Source organism: Poromitra crassiceps (genome assembly GCF_964638095.1).
Source record: "Poromitra crassiceps genome assembly, chromosome: 12".
In the NCBI taxonomy this organism is placed as follows: Eukaryota; Metazoa; Chordata; class Actinopteri; order Beryciformes; family Melamphaidae; genus Poromitra; species Poromitra crassiceps.
Window position 1 is genome coordinate 43,179,759 of NC_139632.1, and position 20,335 is coordinate 43,200,093.

Here is a 20,335-nt window from a genome sequence, read left to right on the forward strand (position 1 = left end):
GGACCTTCTTGCTGTGAGGCAACAGTGCTGAGTAACCACTGAGCCACTGTGCCGTCTCTTGGTAGAAAGAAGCCCTCGCTCTTTGATTCTGAGGGACTGACACCAAAACCTGACATTTACCAAAGATGTTTTACATCCTGAAACATCTTCTCATATCAAACTCCACTGGAGCTTCTGGAGACATCTGGAGGTGACGTCACCTCGACTCGTCTACAATTGGCCGGTTTATCCACCAAGAGGAGAAACACAACACATTAGGCTACTGAATGGAGCCAAGAATTAAGAGCATCAGTTTAAATTGTTTTCGGGTGGATTTTTCCTTTACAGATGAAGGCAGGCCAAAGGGCGATGGATGCCAAGGTCCAATAACAGCCTCCAGCCTCAGTGAGGAGGAGGATTGGGCCCAAAAGTTTACACACTGCAATTTCAAAACATGGATAACTGCAGAACTCAAGAAAGACCTGACTGGACACGAATGAATTCTTGAAGTAACAACATAATATGTCACTCCCCACAAACGATGATCTTGGCACGGGTCTGCGAGTTAGAAACCCCTCCCAGCTGTCACAGCGAAGCAGCAGCAGCAGCAGCAGGCCCCAGTTTGCTGAGGAACTCCCTGCCTGACGATGAATCAAGCGCTCCTCCCTGAAACAAAGCAGCGCTCACACATGCAGTCCCCCCCCCCTTCCCCCCCCCCAATTAGCGTCTGTTTCCAGCTCCAGCTCTGCTGCCGCACAGCCGGGGACAGTCAGGGACCAAACACTCCTTGTTTTCATCTGTGTGGAGACACAATATCCAGGCCTGTTTCTCCACCATGACAAACTGAACCTTTGTAGGAACTTGCAAGTCGAAAAAGCGTTTGGCTCAAATGCCATCGGCAGCTCTTTCTCTCCGTGGGATTTTCCAGCTGAACAACTGAACCGATTTGAACAGTATTTTTCTCTCTCCCTTTCTTTTCTTTTCTTTTCATTTCATTCATCACGTCTGTTTTATCACTGCACAAACAACTCAACTAGCTTCATAAAAGAGTCAACCCCCCGACGAAGCTGGCCTAGATATTTGGCCTACAGACGGTGTGACCCACTTGTCTTCACAGCAGTAGTAGCAGTTGAAGCCTCCAGATGTTTGATTCTCATAACTCCAGAACAAGACCAGATGTCAGGCCGGTGCTGCCGTCTGCTCAGAAACCACTCAAATGTGTGTTTATCAGCGTGTTATTTCCTTCACTATGCTGGAAAATTATACCAATTCTGCAGCATCTCTTTTGCTTGAAAAGGGCCGGTTAATGACAAGGCAGAGGAGCCAGGTCTTTGAAAACATCTTCTGAGGCGCCGCAAAACCCCAGAACAGCCTCCTCCGACACCACAAGCTGCTGACAGCAACAACACCTGACTGCAGCGGGATATGTGAGCTGCCTGGACGACTAATGCAGTTTATCCATATAATGTGCCGATTGTGTTAAGCACATGATGTCTGCTCCTTAGTGCAGCTGCTGACCTCAGGATGCTCTGCAGCATGGAGAGATACACCTCGCTGTCTGATGGGCTATGATGTAATAAGGCTTTGAGACACCATGAAGAACAACGTCTGTTAGCAAGTTCAGTGTCTTAAAAAATGCCTAATTTAAAAAGTGAAGAAGTTAGAGCTAGGTAAATATATCGATATTATATCGATATGATGATTGAGACGCTGCGTGAAATAGGCCACGCCCATCACGGGGGAAAAGCTCCGTTCACTTCCGCACACCAGCGTCATTTTCCTTGAGTTAAACATAGCTAAAAGCTGTTGTGTGGTGGGGCTGCGCAGACAACAAATGTAAAAAAATCGCCAGTTAAAGTTTTTTTGTACTCCGGAGGAAAACAAGGAAGCCATTGAGAATTGGCGAGAAGAAAACATAGCGACATAGGAGAACGCCAGGATTGGACGGGAGTTTGTGTTTTCCGCCGTTTTGGGCGTGGTTTCTGAATGATGACGCGCTCCGCAGTGTCTCTAGACTAGATTAGACTAGATTTAGGATATCCTATTTATTTATTTTTATTTTATTAGGTCATTTGGATGGGACAGTGCAAAATTAATGAACACAGAAACCACAGAACAGATAGTAAAACCTGGAACATAGTAAAAGTGTAAAAATTGCCGGATTTAGCACGAGGCTAATTTCCATCCGTTGTCCCCATAAAACATAAAACACAAAAAACAGAGCGAATATGGTGATATGGCATAAGTGTTGTCTTTTCCTGGTTTTAAAGGCTGTATTACAGTAAAGTGATGTCATTTTCTGAACTTAGTAGACTGTTCTATTATTTCCCTTGACCAAATTAGTCATTATATCCACAGACTGTTAGCTTGTTGTTATTAGCGTAGCAAGTCCAGACTCAGTAGTAGTTTGCCCACCTTTTTACTGTGTGAAATAAAAGTTGTCCAGTGTCACTTTTATGTTCTGATCCAAACCCCTAGACTGGGTTGTAACAATTATTCATCAAAAATCTCATTGTGTAAAGATTTTGTGAAAACACCAATAGTCGTCCATTCCCTACAATATTGTTCCAACATCGATATTGAGGTATTTGGTAAAAGCCCAAGAAGAAGTGTCATGGTAGAGTTCTTCTTCTCTGCTTTGAGTTGTGTCGTCTTATACGGCATCACGGGCGAGGATGTGTTTCCCAAAGCAGTGTTAGTGCAAAACCTAATTATAAGCCAATGAACAAAGGTTTTGGGAAAGCAGGCCCAGATTTAGAGTGTGAACCTCAAGTTCAAGACCTCGCTTTGCCCACAAAGACATTTCTCAGGGATCCGAGTTAGTTTAAGAGAAAGCTTGAACACAAGAGAAACCCTCAGCGTCAAACAAAACTTTCTCTCTCAAAATGAAAGGAGGCTGGAAGCGCTGCGGTGCGGCGGCGTCACCGTGACACGCAGAGAGCGTTTCCAAGAGCAGTTTTGGTTTGGTCCTTCCTGTGAGAAACAGTTTTGGTTTGGTCCTTCCTGTGAGAAACAGTTTTGGTTTGGTCCTTCCTGTGAGAAACAGTTTTGGTTTGGTCCTTCCTGTGAGAAGCAGTTTTGGTTTGGTCCTTCCTGTGAGAAACAGTTTTGGTTTGGTCCTTCCTGTGAGAAACAGTTTTGGTTTGGTCCTTCCTGTGAGAAGCAGTTTTGGTTTGGTCCTTCCTGTGAGAAGCAGTTTTGGTTTGGTCCTTCCTGTGAGAAGCAGTTTTGGTTTGGTCCTTCCTGTGAGAAACAGTTTTGGTTTGGTCCTTCCTGTGAGAAACAGTTTTGGTTTGGTCCTTCCTGTGAGAAGCAGTTTTGGTTTGGTCCTTCCTGTCAGAAGCAGTTTTGCTTTGGTCCTTCCTGTCAGAAGCAGTTTTGGTTTGGTCCTTCCTGTGAGAAGCAGTTTTGGTTTGGTCCTTCCTGTGAGAAGCAGTTTTGGTTTGGTCCTTCCTGTGAGAAGCAGTTTTGGTTTGGTCCTTCCTGTGAGAAGCAGTTTTGGTTTGGTCCTTCCTGTGAGAAACAGTTTTGGTTTGAGCCTTCCTGTGAGAAGCAGTTTTGGTTTGGTCCTTCCTGTGAGAAGCAGTTTTGGTTTGGTCCTTCCTGTGAGAAACAGTTTTGGTTTGAGCCTTCCTGTGAGAAGCAGTTTTGGTTTGGTCCTTCCTGTGAGAAACAGTTTTGGTTTGGTCCTTCCTGTGAGAAGCAGTTTTGGTTTGGTCCTTCCTGTGAGAAGCAGGTTTGGTTTGGTCCTTCCTGTGAGAAACAGTTTTGGTTTGGTCCTTCCTGTGAGAAGCAGGTTTGGTTTGGTCCTTCCTGTGGGAAGCAGTTTTGGTTTGGTCCTTCCTGTGAGAAGCAGGTTTGGTTTGGTCCTTCCTGTGAGAAGCAGTTTTGGTTTGAGCCTTCCTGCGAGAAGCAGTTTTGGTTTGGTCCTTCCTGCGAGAAGCAGGTTTGGTTTGGTCCTTCCTGTGGGAAGCAGTTTTGGTTTGGTCCTTCCTGTGAGAAGCAGGTTTGGTTTGGTCCTTCCTGTGAGAAGCAGGTTTGGTTTGGTCCTTCCTGTGGGAAGCAGTTTTGGTTTGGTCCTTCCTGTGAGAAGCAGGTTTGGTTTGGTCCTTCCTGTGAGAAGCAGTTTTGGTTTGGTCCTTCCTGTGAGAAGCAGGTTTGGTTTGGTCCTTCCTGTGAGAAGCAGTTTTGGTTTGAGCCTTCCTGCGAGAAGCAGTTTTGGTTTGGTCCTTCCTGCGAGAAGCAGTTTTGGTTTGGTCCTTCCTGTGAGAAGCAGTTTTGGTTTGGTCCTTCCTGTCAGAAGCAGTTTTGGTTTGGTCCTTCCTGTGAGAAGCAGTTTTGGTTTGGTCCTTCCTGTGAGAAGCAGTTTTGGTTTGGTCCTTCCTGTGAGAAACAGTTTTGGTTTGAGCCTTCCTGTGAGAAGCAGTTTTGGTTTGGTCCTTCCTGTGAGAAGCAGTTTTGGTTTGGTCCTTCCTGTGAGAAACAGTTTTGGTTTGAGCCTTCCTGTGAGAAGCAGTTTTGGTTTGGTCCTTCCTGTGAGAAACAGTTTTGGTTTGGTCCTTCCTGTGAGAAGCAGTTTTGGTTTGGTCCTTCCTGTGAGAAGCAGGTTTGGTTTGGTCCTTCCTGTGAGAAACAGTTTTGGTTTGGTCCTTCCTGTGAGAAGCAGGTTTGGTTTGGTCCTTCCTGTGGGAAGCAGTTTTGGTTTGGTCCTTCCTGTGAGAAGCAGGTTTGGTTTGGTCCTTCCTGTGAGAAGCAGTTTTGGTTTGAGCCTTCCTGCGAGAAGCAGTTTTGGTTTGGTCCTTCCTGCGAGAAGCAGGTTTGGTTTGGTCCTTCCTGTGGGAAGCAGTTTTGGTTTGGTCCTTCCTGTGAGAAGCAGGTTTGGTTTGGTCCTTCCTGTGAGAAGCAGGTTTGGTTTGGTCCTTCCTGTGGGAAGCAGTTTTGGTTTGGTCCTTCCTGTGAGAAGCAGGTTTGGTTTGGTCCTTCCTGTGAGAAGCAGTTTTGGTTTGGTCCTTCCTGTGAGAAGCAGGTTTGGTTTGGTCCTTCCTGTGAGAAGCAGTTTTGGTTTGAGCCTTCCTGCGAGAAGCAGTTTTGGTTTGGTCCTTCCTGCGAGAAGCAGTTTTGGTTTGGTCCTTCCTGTGAGAAGCAGTTTTGGTTTGGTCCTTCCTGTCAGAAGCAGTTTTGGTTTGGTCCTTCCTGTGAGAAACAGTTTTGGTTTGAGCCTTCCTGTGAGAAGCAGTTTTGGTTTGGTCCTTCCTGTGAGAAGCAGTTTTGGTTTGGTCCTTCCTGTCAGAAGCAGTTTTGGTTTGGTCCTTCCTGTGAGAAACAGTTTTGGTTTGGTCCTTCCTGTGAGAAGCAGTTTTGGTTTGGTCCTTCCTGTGAGAAGCAGTTTTGGTTTGGTCCTTCCTGTGAGAAACAGTTTTGGTTTGGTCCTTCCTGTGAGAAACAGTTTTGGTTTGGTCCTTCCTGCGAGAAGCAGTTTTGCTTTGGGCCTTCCTGTGAGAAGCAGTTTTGGTTTGGTCCTTCCTGTGAGAAGCAGTTTTGGTTTGGTCCTTCCTGTGAGAAGCCGTCGGTCATGCTTCCAAGCGAGGAATCTCAGGCTGGACAGGAATCTAATCTGCTGCTTTATCTCCAGGCCACAGTGGCTGCTGTAGCTCACCACCAGCCTGTCACACTTTCACCAGCCAAAAAGCCTTTTAGAATACTGTAGAATAGATGATGAGCTCTGAATGAAGGGTCAACCTGTAGAGCCAAAATCTACCACGATTTGGTTGGTGGTGACTTCCCAGTATGGGCGATATGGCACAAAAATCATCTCTGTATTTTTAGGCTGAATACACAACAATATATATCTCTGTATTTTCCACAAAGTGGGCTAAATGTTCAGTTGTTAAGTCAAAGCCACATGTGAGATGTCACAAACACTTTTATTCAAACAAGACTGTGACCAAAATAAAACAGGGTTTCCTGCCCTGACTATTGGTGCGTTCACAAAATATTTACACAAGGAGATTTTTTGATAAATAATCATCAGTAAATGCAAATATAATGTCCAAGTCTGTAAAGGGAAATAGAACAGCTAGAACCGTCTGGTAAGTTCAGAAAATGACATCACTTAACTGTAATACAGCCTTTAAAACCAGGAGAAGACAACACTTAGGTCATATCATCATATCATCATATTACCATATCAGTTCAATTATGTTTATAGCTCCTTATCACATGCATGTCTCAAAGGGCTTTACATAGCATCATCACACAGTCATATGCTACATCATATCTACACACAACATAGCTTACATACATCATAGACATAATACACCTTTGACTACGGTAGATTATATACATTGCAATACTACACAAAGACTGCATATCTTTAGACTGTTGGAGGAAACACAAACACGGGGAGAACATGCAAACTCCACACAGAAAGGACCAGGGTGGAGATTCAAACCACGACCTTCTTGCTGTGAGGCGACAGTGCTGGTAACCACTGAGCCACCATGCCGCCCAAAATCTATATCCGAAATCTAAGAGGATATCTAGTCTCATATCAAAATATCTATATAATACTACTGATACAGTATATCTAAGAGGATATGTAGTCTCATATCACAATATCTATATAATACTACTGATATATTGCACAACCCTACTTCCCACCATGATGTTGTACAGTTTGATTAGTGGCTTGTTCCCAAGCCCTCTCACTACTTGACTTGGGTATTTTTAGCTGGCTATTTTTCATTCGGCGTTTCTCATGCTGGAGATAGCTGAGGGAGGAAACTGTGATTGAGCCACAGTGTCACTTTCAATCCAATAAAAACGTCTTGTATTCACACTCAGTATGCAGAGACACATGTCCACTCAGTCAGTACGCAGAGACAGATGTCCACTCAGTCAGTACACAGAGACAGATGTACACTCAGTACACAGACAGATGTCCACTCAGTACACAGAGACACATGTCCACTCAGTACACAGAGACACATGTCCACTCAGCACACAGAGACACATGTCCACTCAGTACACAGAGACACATGTCCACTCAGTACACAGAGACACATGTCCACTCAGTCAGTACGCAGAGACATATGTCCACTACTGAGACACATGTACACTCAGTACACAGACAGATGTCCACTCAGTACACAGAGACACATGTCCACTCAGTCAGTACGCAGAGACAGATGTCCACTACTGAGACACATGTCCACTCAGTACACAGAGACAGATGTCCACTCAGTACACAGATACAGATGTCCACTCAGTACACAGAGACAGATGTCCACTCAGTACACAGAGATACATGTCCACTCAGTACACAGAGACACATGTCCACTCAGTACACAGAGATACATGTCCACTCAGTACACAGATACAGATGTCCACTCAGTACACAGAGACAGATGTCCACTCAGTACACAGAGACACATGTCCACTCAGTACACAGAGACAGATGTCCACTCAGTACACAGAGACAGATGTCCACTCAGTACACAGAGACAGATGTCCACTCAGTACACAGAGACAGATGTCCACTCAGTACACAGAGACAGATGTCCACTCAGTACACAGAGGCACATGTCCACTCAGTACACAGAGACACATGTCCACTCAGTACACAGAGACACATGTCCACTCAGTACACCCACTCAGTACACAGAGACAAGATGTCCACTCAGTACACAGAGACAGATGTCCACTCAGTACACAGAGACAGATGTCCACTCAGTACACAGAGACAGATGTCCACTCAGTACACAGAGACAAGATGTCCACTCAGTACACAGAGACAAGATGTCCACTCAGTACACAGAGACACATGTCCACTCAGTACACAGAGACAATATGTCCACTCAGTACACAGAGACACATGTCCACTCAGTACAGAGACAAGATGTCCACTCAGTACACAGAGACAGATGTCCACTCAGTACACAGAGACAGATGTACACTCAGTACACAGAGACAGATGTCCACTCAGTACACAGAGACACATGTCCACTCAGTACACAGAGACACATGTCCACTCAGTACACAGAGACACATGTCTACTCAGTACACAGAGACACATGTCCACTCAGTACACAGAGACACATGTCCACTCAGTACACAGAGACAGATGTCCACTCAGTACACAGAGACAGATGTCCACTCAGTACACAGAGACAGATGTACACTCAGTACACAGAGACACATGTCCACTCAGTACACAGAGACACATGTCTACTCAGTACACAGAGACACATGTCCACTCAGTACACAGAGACACATGTCCACTCAGTACACAGAGACACATGTCCACTCAGTACACAGAGACACATGTCCACTCAGTACACAGAGACACATGTCCACTCAGTACACAGAGACACATGTCCACTCAGTACACAGAGACACATGTCCACTCAGTACACAGAGACACATGTCCACTCAGTACACAGAGACAGATGTCCACTCAGTACACAGAGACACATATCCACTCAGTACACAGAGACACATGTCCACTCAGTACACAGAGACACATGTCCACTCAGTACACAGAGACACATGTCTACTCAGTACACAGAGACACATATCCACTCAGTACACAGAGACACATGTCCACTCAGTACACAGAGACACATGTCCACTCAGTACACAGAGACACATGTCCACTCAGTACACAGAGACACATGTCCACTCAGTACACAGAGACACATGTCCACTCAGTACACAGAGACACATGTCCACTCAGTACACAGAGACACATATCCACTCAGTACACAGAGACACATATCCACTCAGTACACAGAGACACATGTCCACTCAGTACACAGAGACACATGTCCACTCAGTACACAGAGACACATGTCCACTCAGTACACAGAGACACATGTCCACTCAGTACACAGAGACACATATCCACTCAGTACACAGAGACACATGTCCACTCAGTACACAGAGACACATGTCCACTCAGTACACAGAGACACATGTCCACTCAGTACACAGAGACACATGTCCACTCAGTACACAGAGACACATGTCCACTCAGTACACAGAGACACATGTCCGTTGCAGTGAGACAGATCACATGAAATCAAATGGCGTCGTCGGCAGCAGCAGCGTGTTGGATCTGTGGTGCAGCTGCTGCTGGAGCCCCAAACACTGAGCTGAACTTCTGAAGAGCTTCTCCTGCGTTCGGGGGAAGTTTGGAGAAGCCACTCCAATCAGAGAGACTCTGGCATGAAGCAGAGAGACTGTGGCATGAAGCAGAGAGACTGTGGCATGAAGCAGAGAGACTGTGGCATGAAGCAGAGAGACTGTGGCATGAAGCAGAGAGACTGTGGCATGAAGCAGAGAGACTGTGGCATGAAGCAGAGACTGTGGCATGAAGCAGAGAGACTGTGGCATGAAGCAGAGAGACTGTGGCATGAAGCAGAGAGACTGTGGCATGAAGCAGAGAGACTGTGGCATGAAGCAGAGAGACTGTGGCATGAAGCAGAGAGACTCTGGCATGAAGCAGAGAGACTGTGGCATGAAGCAGAGAGACTGTGGCATGAAGCAGAGAGACTGTGGCATGAAGCAGAGAGACTGTGGCATGAAGCAGAGAGACTCTGGCATGAAGCAGAGAGACTGTGGCATGAAGCAGAGAGACTGTGGCATGAAGCAGAGAGACTGTGGCATGAAGCAGAGACTGTGGCATGAAGCAGAGAGACTGTGGCATGAAGCAGAGAGACTGTGGCATGAAGCAGAGAGACTGTGGCATGAAGCAGAGAGACTGTGGCATGAAGCAGAGAGACTCTGGCATGAAGCAGAAAGTGGCAATTTGCATTTCCAAAAGCCTGAATGCTGCTAATTATGGTGAAAACCCCGTGCTATCAGGTTCCATGTCTGCCCGACACTTAGCACTAATTGCTGCCCTGTGGAAAAGAATTGCTTGAACTTTAAAAGATAAACGAACCGCAGCGATTTTCATAGAGCGGAGAATAAGTGTGTTTAGGAAAAGCCTCTCCTAGAATTATTGTTATGATTGCAATCAGCTCAGTGCTGCAGTAACAAAAAGATTCTGGATTTGTTAAAGCTGTGTGTCTTCAAGATCCCTCTGCACAATAACAAACAAATGGCTCCAAATTGCTATAAGCTGCACTCGGCAAGGTTGTCTGATGGGGGGAGTGGGGGACCAAAAATGGCAGCCAGAGGTAACTGTTTGAAACATTTTAGATTGAGAAATCCTGGAACATGACTTCAGTAAACTGTCTGTGATGCTTCCTACCAAAAGACAAAGAGACGACAGGTGTTCTACATATAAGTTCATAATGGAGGACCCTTGTGAAACATTCTCATATAGTCACTCCCCCTGCCCACCCCTCGAATCCCGACTCTCCTATCCCTAGCTATGCCCCCTTTTACCTAGCCCCCCCCCCCCCCTTTCCTTGATGGAATGAACGGACGTGAGGTCACAGTGACCTTGAACTTTGACCTTTGTCCACCAAAATCGAATCAGTTCATCCTTGAGTCCAAGTGGACGTTTGAGCCAAATTTGATGTACGGACGGACGCACGAACAACCCGAAAACACAATATTGCCAGTGGAGGCATAAAAATAAAAATGAAAAAAGAATAGATTCTTTGGAGTTGTGTATCGATTCTGAATCGTTGAAGATAAGAATCGCGATTCTTACATGAATCAATTTTTGGACACCCCCCAAGTAAATATGAAGGAAACCCCTAAAGCCACTGAGCTTAGTTATGCAGACGATCTCCCTTCCCCCTCGACACCCTTCACTCAATTTACAGTGGGTCTATTTTAGCAGTAAGTCACACCCAGGGGTTCTGTTGCAGGAAGACGGTGTTTCCCCCCATGTGACCTCATCGGTGTGTTGAGCAGCTTAACACTTCTGAACCGTCTGATTCGCTCCTGACAGCCTCCTTCCTGCATGATGTGCAACAACATGACACCAATTAACAGTATATTGGCTGGAGAGACGAGACAGAGTTGCCAATCAACCAATTAGCTGTTCAGCTCTGGAGGCGGAAATATACCTTTCCTCCTCTCCCTTTCGTTATGTTTTCATGCTTTCTTAGTTATGTTTTCATGCTTTCTTAGTTATGTTTTCATGCTTTCTTAATGAGCCAAGGCGGATCTCGTCTGGCACGGCCTCTGCCGCACTAATCAAAGTAGAGCTGGGTAATACAGATGAAATCAATATCATGATAATCATAAGGATTTTTCTCCAATATCAATATTAGGGCTGCATGGGCAATATGGACAAAATCAAAAAAAAATTAACCAAATAACTCGATATCAATATTGCAACAATATTAGGGATTGGTGCTTTCACAAAATATTTACACAATGAGATTTTTGGTAAATAATCATCAGTAATGTGGATAATACAATGACTTAAGTGGGTGAAGGGAAACAACAGAACAGTCTGGTAAGTTCAGAAAATGACATCCCCTTACTGTAACGCATATGCCATATCACCATATCCAAAATCAAAGTTGATATCTAGTCTCATATCATGATATCGATATGATATCAATATATTGCCTAGGTCTAATAGATATATATGACAATAATGGCTCATATCTAAAATCACATGTTAAATGATCAGATGAATGTTCAGTGAACCGAAAAGTTAGGGAGTGATGTCAAGTTTGTAAATAAAGTTAGCTTGTTATCTGTTTTAAACAGCAGAACTGTGTGTCTGTCCTGGTATCCCAAAATGACCATATCATTACCATATAATTCCATTGAAAGACCATAACCCATAATATTGAATTATGGAATCAAGGAAGGGGAAACTTAACGCAGCAGAGATAAGCTCAACTCTTGTGCGATATGAAGTAGCAAGTCCTGTTGAGCGCTGGAGGAGGCAGCAGACAGTGGTGTTGGCCTGTTGGTCCCCTCACTGCCGGCTCTCATCACTCTGTGGTGTTCAATTCATTACGGGAGTTCTTTTCTTTGGTGAACCTGCTTTTCCCTCAACCTGCCTCGTCTGCCTCTACTGCTGTTAGTGATTTGCTGTGTTTCCTAGGGCTGTGCAATACAACTGATATGGCAACATATTGCGATATCATTTTCCACAATACTGTATCGATATTTCAGAAAAATATCGCCATACATCACTGTATCGATTTTTTGCACAGCCCCCCCCCTAACCCCCCCCCCAGTGTGTTCAGTAACAGTGTGCAACTGTGCAAATGCAGTATCGTTCTAATATAAATTCAATTGGAATGAAACGTTTTAATAAAATAGTTTTGACTCAATTTGTGCACTGAGTTATCAATATAATGTGATGCACATATTATTACACTGTGTGTGGTACAGAGCAAGTTGTATTTTCAGCTCTATACATTTTCAGTAAATCATGTAGAGTATTGCAATATTATGGCAATATGTATCGTATCGCAATGTATCATGACACCATCGAATCGTGACTCTCAAACCCTCACCGTGTCTCTCTGCTGCAGAGTTTCTGGTCTCTCGCCTGCTCCTATGGGATCAACTGGTCTCTCTCCTGCTCCTATGGGATCAACTGGTCTCTCTCCTGCTCCTGTGGGATCAACTGGTCTCTCTCCTCTTCTACGATGGATTTCTCCCTGTATGGTGCACTGCAAAATCAATGGCAGCTCTAGAAAGCAAGCCCTCGCTCTAGGGCTGCAACTATTATTATTTTCATTATCAATTCATCTGTTGATTGTTTTATCAAATAATTGATTAGTCGTTTGGTCTATAAAATGTCACAAAATGGTGAAAAATATCGATCACATTTTCCCCAAAGCCCAAAATGAGGCAACTGGATTCGTGGACATCACGATCACATGACAAATCCATGTTGCCACGCCCCCAATCTATTTGTTTGAATCTGAATCACTAGTGGTTCACACCAGTGGTGTGACTTGAATCTGAATCACTTAAGTGGTTCACACCAGTGGTGTGACGCATGGGCGTCGTTAGGCCTGGGCATATCCCTGAATGTTTTATGAATAGCTCTGGATCTTTCTTCTTTTTTTTAAATAGCCCCGGCCACCAGATCTAATCATCTGTCATTCATGCTTTAAAACCCTCAAAAATAATATGATACAGTATATGATATAGTTGATCAGAAATGCAACAATTTGCTTCCTCTCTGTGTTCAAGTTAGCTATATAGAAGGTAGAGACATCCCTCTCATCACAGCGTTTAAATGTTGCATTGGGGCTAGACTTTGGGGACAGTTGTATTGAAGTGAATGGGGCAGGCATGGAAAGTCCCACTATAAACCATCATGTGTTGTTTCACCTTTGATTGAAAAATGCTTCCACAGATTGCAAAATGTGAACGCTGTGATGTGAGTTATGTCTTTTCCTTCTTTACAGGTTCCTTGTCTGTTTATCAATCAAGGCTAATGCTGAAGTTGAACAATTCATGAATTTGCTATGGGGCCTGCCTGGAACCCTCTCAAGGACCGCTGGTGGTCCTCGGACCTCCCTGGTGGTCCTCGGACCTCCCTGGGCTTAAGCCCCCAATGTCTTCAGACCCTAGAAACGCCCCTGGTGTGACGCCAGCGAGAGCGAGCTTGTGATAGGTGGCGATAGTCAGATGGTTCATCCAATCAAATGCCAGGGATTTTTGACACTGCCTGGCTGCCATTTCAAACGGTTTCCCGAGCGACTCGTTCCCAGAAGGCTATGTGAAAACAAGCCATCTGGCAGCGTCAGGTTACAAGATGACATCATCAAAGATAATCAGTTTTACTGTCATAGAAGACTAAAGAAACCAGAAAATATTCACATTTAAGAAACTGGCTGGAACTGGATTTATTTATTCATTTTAATTTGTCTAAAGGAGTAATCGATTATTTTTTTTAAACGGTTGCCGATTAATTTTCGGTTAGTTGATTAATCGACTTAATCGTCGGCGCTCTACCTTGTGATTGATTCTGAGGGACTGACACCAAAAACCTGATGTGTTTACAGCTGTTTTAGACCCGATATCAAACTCCACTGTTGCTGCTGGAACTTTATACAATAAACAAACGCAGCAAACACAGCCAGGAATGCAGCGTGTACTGTACTTCACCAGTAGTAGCTGTGTTTGTTTCCAACAGAGTTCAAGTGTTCCAGGGGAGTGTTCCTCCTCCTACATCTACCTCAGACGTTCTGCCCAGCCAGCGGCAGAAGACTGGACTCACATGATAGATAGAGATCAAACAGACAGTCGATGTGATCTGTGTGGCTCGCTGGACCATCCAACCACAGATGATCAGGTTCTGCTGGAGAAAAGTGAGGTGGACGATGTTGCACGGCATCATGAAAGGCAGGCCAGTGGAAATAACTCACTTCTGACAATAATAGGGGGGATTTCCGCACCATGTTGCACTGCAGCATCAACCCCCATTGTTTTATAGGAAACTGTTTTTACAACACAGATTTCTGCTCAAAGCAACACAACACCCTGTTAAGACATTAACTGCTTCGTTTATGGCACATTTATGGTTTCTGGTCAATCCTGTTTGGAAACCTTTGGAAGCCATGTGAGATGATGAGATTAAAGACAAAATAGCCTTATAATCCTGACAATTAATGTGCGTTGTTTTAAAGCTTTGTTGTGAATGGAAGACGCAAACCCCATGGAAAAATGTATTCAATGCGCCACAACAATACAATCATTACTCACAAAGTTATGAAAATGGGTGTGGTTGTCAAAATAACTAAAGTAAGCCTATAAGAAAAATGTAGAAGGATATTATAGCCTACTACAGCAGTGGTTCTCAATGTGGGGTCTGCGGACCAAGGATATTATAGCCTACAGCAGTGGTTCTAATGTAGAAGGATATTATAGCCTACAGCAGTGGTTCTAATGTAGAAGGATATTATAGCCTACAGCAGTGGTTCTCAATGTGGGGTCTGCGGACCACCGGGGGTCCCTGAGGGAGTTAGAGGGGGTCCTCAGTAAAAGTAATTATTTTAAAGTTCACATCATTTCATTTACAAGAAGTTAACAGTAACGTAATTACAGTATGAATGTTTTTGGTTACAGGTTCACTGTTGTCTCTGCCTACAATACAGATCGTCATGGAATAATTTACAACAATAAAAAATAATCTCAGACTTGGGTTAGAGACGGAATGTCATGAAATGGGGGTCTGTGACCCGAAGGGCGAAGGTGAACTACATGTGGGGTCCTTGATATGAAAAGGGTTCAGAATCACCTGCCTACAGATACTGTAGAATCTACAGTATCTACAGTGTGTAGATAGATGATAGATATAAATAGGACAGCAGAAGTACCAACCCTATAGGAATACTAGGCATCTCGCACCCTCGATTCCTAGGCTCGCCCGCTGCACGGGCTCACGCCTCGCCCGCCCTGCAGCTCGCATACGCAGCTCGGCCGCTGCACGGCCTCGCCCGCAGCTCGGCTGTTGCTTGGCCTCGCCTGCTCTATTGGCACACGCGTAATGTCTCTCTCTCCCTCTCCCTCAGTCTCTCTCCCTCAGTTGCTCTTGTCTCCCTCAGTCTCTCTCCCTCTCTCTCTCTCCCTCAGTCTTTCTGCCTCTCCCTCAGTCGCTCTTGTGTGTGTCACACTGATGACATCATCAGGGATGTCACAATGCCTATGTATGTGACATCATCAGTGACATCATCACTGAACTATAGCCTTGTGTGTTTGTGTTTGTGTGTGTGTGTGTGTGTGTGTGTGTGTGTGAATTTATGACATCACTGATGATGTCATCAGTGGGACAGACAGAGAAACAGAGCTCCCTTTTATATACTGAGATGATGATTATAGTGACACCATAGGAGTTTAAAAACACCATAAAGCCATAAAACTCATTATTGAACACCAGACACACTGTACTAATCACTATAGGATTATTATAGGGATATTACAAAGATACCATGAGAAAACAAGTATAAAAGGGGTACTACAACTCACCATAGTAATAGACCAGGGGCATAGACGAGAGTTTCTCACCTATTTTCAGATCAACTGTATGAATCTGTGTATGAATGTGGGGAAACAATAGCTTACCCACCTCTGTCCCAGAAATATTATAGGAAATTATACCATAGTCGGAGATAAAAAATAAAATAAAAATTACAATAAATATCTCAGACACACTGGGAATCCATAAAGGAATATTATAGGATTAATCCCGGTATAGGAATATTACTGTGATTAACGGTATTCATTCGGGTTGGGCTCTGGTTTGCTCTGGACACCAACTTTGTAATAGGCTACTTCATGTATACACAGTTATGCTGATTATAACAGTATGCGTATGAACAGTTTTCCCAATCGTTTCTATAGACGTTGAATACCGTTAGACAATTTTTTGTTTTGTTTTAATAGATTTTCCACTACATAAAACTTTGAAACAACCCCTGATTAAACACACAAACTGACTTGAGCTCCTGACTAGTTTGCCATGTGTCAAGTCAGTCGGTAAGGAAGGGAGCAGTTTGTCAATGCAGGTTAATCGATGCGGATGCATGTGTGTGTCTTACCTTGGCGTGTGGTTTGCCTCTGTGCTCTCAGACGGCTGCAACTTGTCATGGCATTCAGACAGAAGGTAATAAAGTTTGGGAGGAGGACGGAAAAACACTCCTACCCCTCTGCCTGCAACTCCAGCATCAAGTTCACTGAAATGTGACGCAGTACGTCCGGTTGGAACTTTCAAAATAAACCCTCTCATTGATCTGCCTTCTGAAGCAGGGTCCTCAGTTTGTCCAGGTCTCCTGCGTAGGCAGCAGTGTGGAGCCTGCTGCTGTCATGCTCTGCTCGATCAACCATTCCTTCAGGTCCGTCAGTTCTGTCAGACAGGCTACGTGTGTGTGCTGCGTCTGAAACTTTATGAAGGGACTGAAGTGTGTCGACATTATAACATCATAAAATTATGACATGATTATGACATCCTAACATGCCATCTTGCCATTGACATCATAACATTATAACGATGGCATCACTCACTCTGATGAAATCACAATTGCTTGGATGAGATCATTGGTGACGTCACGATGACATCACAATTGCTCGAGTATCTTACTTTAGCAGAGCTGTTTATGCATGTTTTTAATATTACTTTGAATCTTCCATAGTTAAAAACATGTCATTTGACACCAGAATAATCAAATTCGCCCTGGACATGGGGGCGTCTCGGTTACGCTTTTACTTTGAAGGCAGAATCGCCTCTTTTCCTGTCTCACCCTGGCTAATTATTTTTAACTTGACGCAGCATTCTTGTGCTTGCCACTCTTCACCGTTGTAATGAGTCAATGACAGACAGCCGAACCTTCCAATGAGCAGGGAGATCCAGGGCCACTGGCTGGTGACGACAGATTTGGACAGATGGCGCCAAAATGGCAACAACAGGAGCTACAACGTAACGTAACTAAATTACACTTTATCATGTAAAATATATGATAAAATAAAATAAAATAAAATAAAATAAAATAAAATAAAATAAAATAAATAAAATAAATAAAATAAATAAAATAAAATAAAATAAAATAAAATAAAATAAAATAATTTGCAGCTGGTTGCTCCAATTTTAGGTTTAAATAATTAAATAAAACAAATGTGTGGGCAAAAAGTTTGAGAACCACTGCTTTACGCCCCTGCATAAAGTCTGTGTGTGTGTGTGTGTGTGTGTGTGTGTGTGTGTGTGTGTGTGTGTCACTCCATTTTACAGGTCCAGTACCATGTAACTACATATGAACTATAATACTTCATATCCCAATTTGTTATAGAGATCATGTTAAAAAGTGGTGAATCGTTCCTTTAAGCTGATGAGATGGCCTTTTTTGTAGGCCTATATAAATCTTGCCATGTGCTTTTGTGTGTGAAAGAGATACACACACACTTGTATGAAACTGGCAGGTCTTACTAAAATCCCACTGCATCTTTCCTCTCTCTGTATACCAGTGTGTTTTCATCTTTCCCCTCTCTGTATACCAGTGTGTTTTCATCTTTCCCCTCTCTGTATACCAGTGTGTTTTCATCTTTCCCCTCTCTGTATACCAGTGTGTTTTCATCTTTCCCCTCTCTGTATACCAGTGTGTTTTCATCTTTCCCCTCTCTGTATACCAGTGTGTTTTCATCTTTCCCCTCTCTGTATACCAGTGTGTTTTCATCTTTCCCCTCTCTGTATACCAGTGTGTTTTCATCTTTCCCCTCTCTGTATACCAGTGTGTTTTCATCTTTCCCCTCTCTGTATACCAGTGTGTTTTCATCTTTCCCCTCTCTGTATACCAGTGTGTTTGCATCTTTCCCCTCTCTGTATACCAGTGTGTTTGCATCTTTCCCCTCTCTGTATACCAGTGTGTTTTCATCTTTCCCCTCTCTGTATACCAGTGTGTTTTCATCTTTCCCCTCTCTGTATACCAGTGTGTTTTCCTGCAGCCGTCCAGACGTGTTAAAATAAACAACAACTTGACTTGGTTTTGTTTACGAGCTTCCTTCAAGAGCTGCTGGTTCCTCTCTGCTAAACGCTGACCAACACTTTGTTAATCGCTCCCAGTACTCCACTTCACAGGCTGCATCCGCTCATCCCAGCCACCAGAAGAAAATGTTGGCATGCTATACACTTATGCAAACCACACATTATCTTGAATCTCAACTAGGGGTCGACCGATATGGGTTTTTCAATGGCCGATGCGATAATATTAGAGAGCAGGGCGGCCGATGGCCGATATATATAATGCCGATATGATATCGGCGATAATCATGTTGTTGTTGTTTTTGCATCTGATAAAATAAATTACATCAATTTAATAGTAACAAATGAGACAAAATTGCTGAACTTAAATGAACTGAATGAATTTAACACTAATGTTATTGTCTGCATTACCTCTGCTTGCTTAAGTATAGATCTGCACTGCACTTACCTGTTATTTAAAAAGAAATGTCAACAATGTCCAAAGGTAATCAAAAACTAAACTGTAAAAAACAACTTGTGATTGAAAAATAAATTGTTTTAGTGCACGAACATTTGTAAGTACATACATTTAAAAAATAATGTTATTATAGTGCACACAGAAGCAGCATCTCTTTGTTTTTAGTCCCAGTGCCAGTTGAGAGCAGACATTCCGATATTTTTTAATTGGCCAGGCATGATTGGCCGATGCCGATATCTCAAAATAGCTGCAAAATGTCAATAATCGGCCGATCAATCGGCCAGCCGATTAAAGGGTCTACCTCTAATCTCAACGTTTGTGAGCAGAAAATATGTTTCATATTAACATGTCTAAATATGTGTAACGTTATAGCCTAGACCTCGAATTACTTAGCCTACTTACTATGCCTATCGCTCCTTTTTCATGGAGCATAGGCCATCGACAACAGTGCGCCAGTCATCTGTCCTGGGCTTTCCTTTCCAGCTGTTTTCATGTCAGCCCGCTGTGCCTGATGTCAGTCGGTTTCCATGTCAGCCCGCTGTGCCTGATGTCAGTCTGTTTCCATGTCAGCCCGCTGTGCCTGATGTCAGTCTGTTTCCATGTCAGCCCGCTGTGCCTGATGTCAGTCTGTTTTCATGTCACCCCGCTGTGCCTGATGTCAGTCTGTTTCCATGTCAGCCCGCTGTGCCTGATGTCAGTCTGTTTTCATGTCAGCCCGCTGTGCCTGATGTCAGTCTGTTTCCATGTCAGCCCGCTGTGCCTGATGTCAGTCTGTTTTCATGTCACCCCGCTGTGCCTGATGTCAGTCTGTTTTCATGTCACCCCGCTGTGCCTGATGTCAGTCTGTTTCCATGTCAGCCCGCTGTGCCTGATGTCAGTCTGTTTCCATGTCAGCCCGCTGTGCCTGATGTCAGTCTGTTTCCATGTCAGCACGCTGTGCCTGATGTCAGTCTGTTTTCATGTCAGCCCGCTGTGCCTGATGTCAGTCTGTTTCCATGTCAGCCCGCTGTGCCTGATGTCAGTCTGTTTTCATGTCAGCCCGCTGTGCCTGATGTCAGTCTGTTTCCATGTCAGCCCGCTGTGCCTGATGTCAGTCTGTTCCCATGTCAGCCCGCTGTGCCTGATGTCAGTCTGTTTCCATGTCAGCCCGCTGTGCCTGATGTCAGTCTGTTTCCATGTCAGCCCGCTGTGCCTGATGTCAGTCTGTTTCCATGTCAGCCCGCTGTGCCTGATGTCAGTCTGTTTTCATGTCAGCCCGCTGTGCCTGATGTCAGTCTGTTTCCATGTCAGCCCGCTGTGCCTGATGTCAGTCTGTTTCCATGTCAGCCCGCTGTGCCTGATGTCAGTCTGTTTCCATGTCAGCCCGCTGTGCCTGATGTCAGTCTGTTTCCATGTCAGCCCGCTGTGCTTGTTCTGGGCTGTGCCTGATGTCAGTCTCCAGGTCCCTGCACCAGGTGTTCTGGGCCGGCCTCTCTTTCTTGTGCCTT

At 44.3% G+C, this 20,335-nt stretch overlaps 1 protein-coding gene across 2 annotated transcripts in view; it reads right to left on the minus strand.

The window, feature by feature from the left end:
- Positions 1 to 16,489, minus strand: part of LOC310786437 (KN motif and ankyrin repeat domain-containing protein 3-like) — a 60,580-nt gene extending 44,091 nt beyond the window's left edge. For both annotated transcript variants that reach the window (XM_083647642.1, XM_083647641.1), the window contains exon 1: positions 16,461 to 16,489. The gene's annotated coding sequence lies outside the window, so the exon portion shown is untranslated. The remainder of the gene's footprint in view (positions 1 to 16,460) is intronic.
- Positions 16,490 to 20,335: the final 3,846 nt, after the last annotated feature.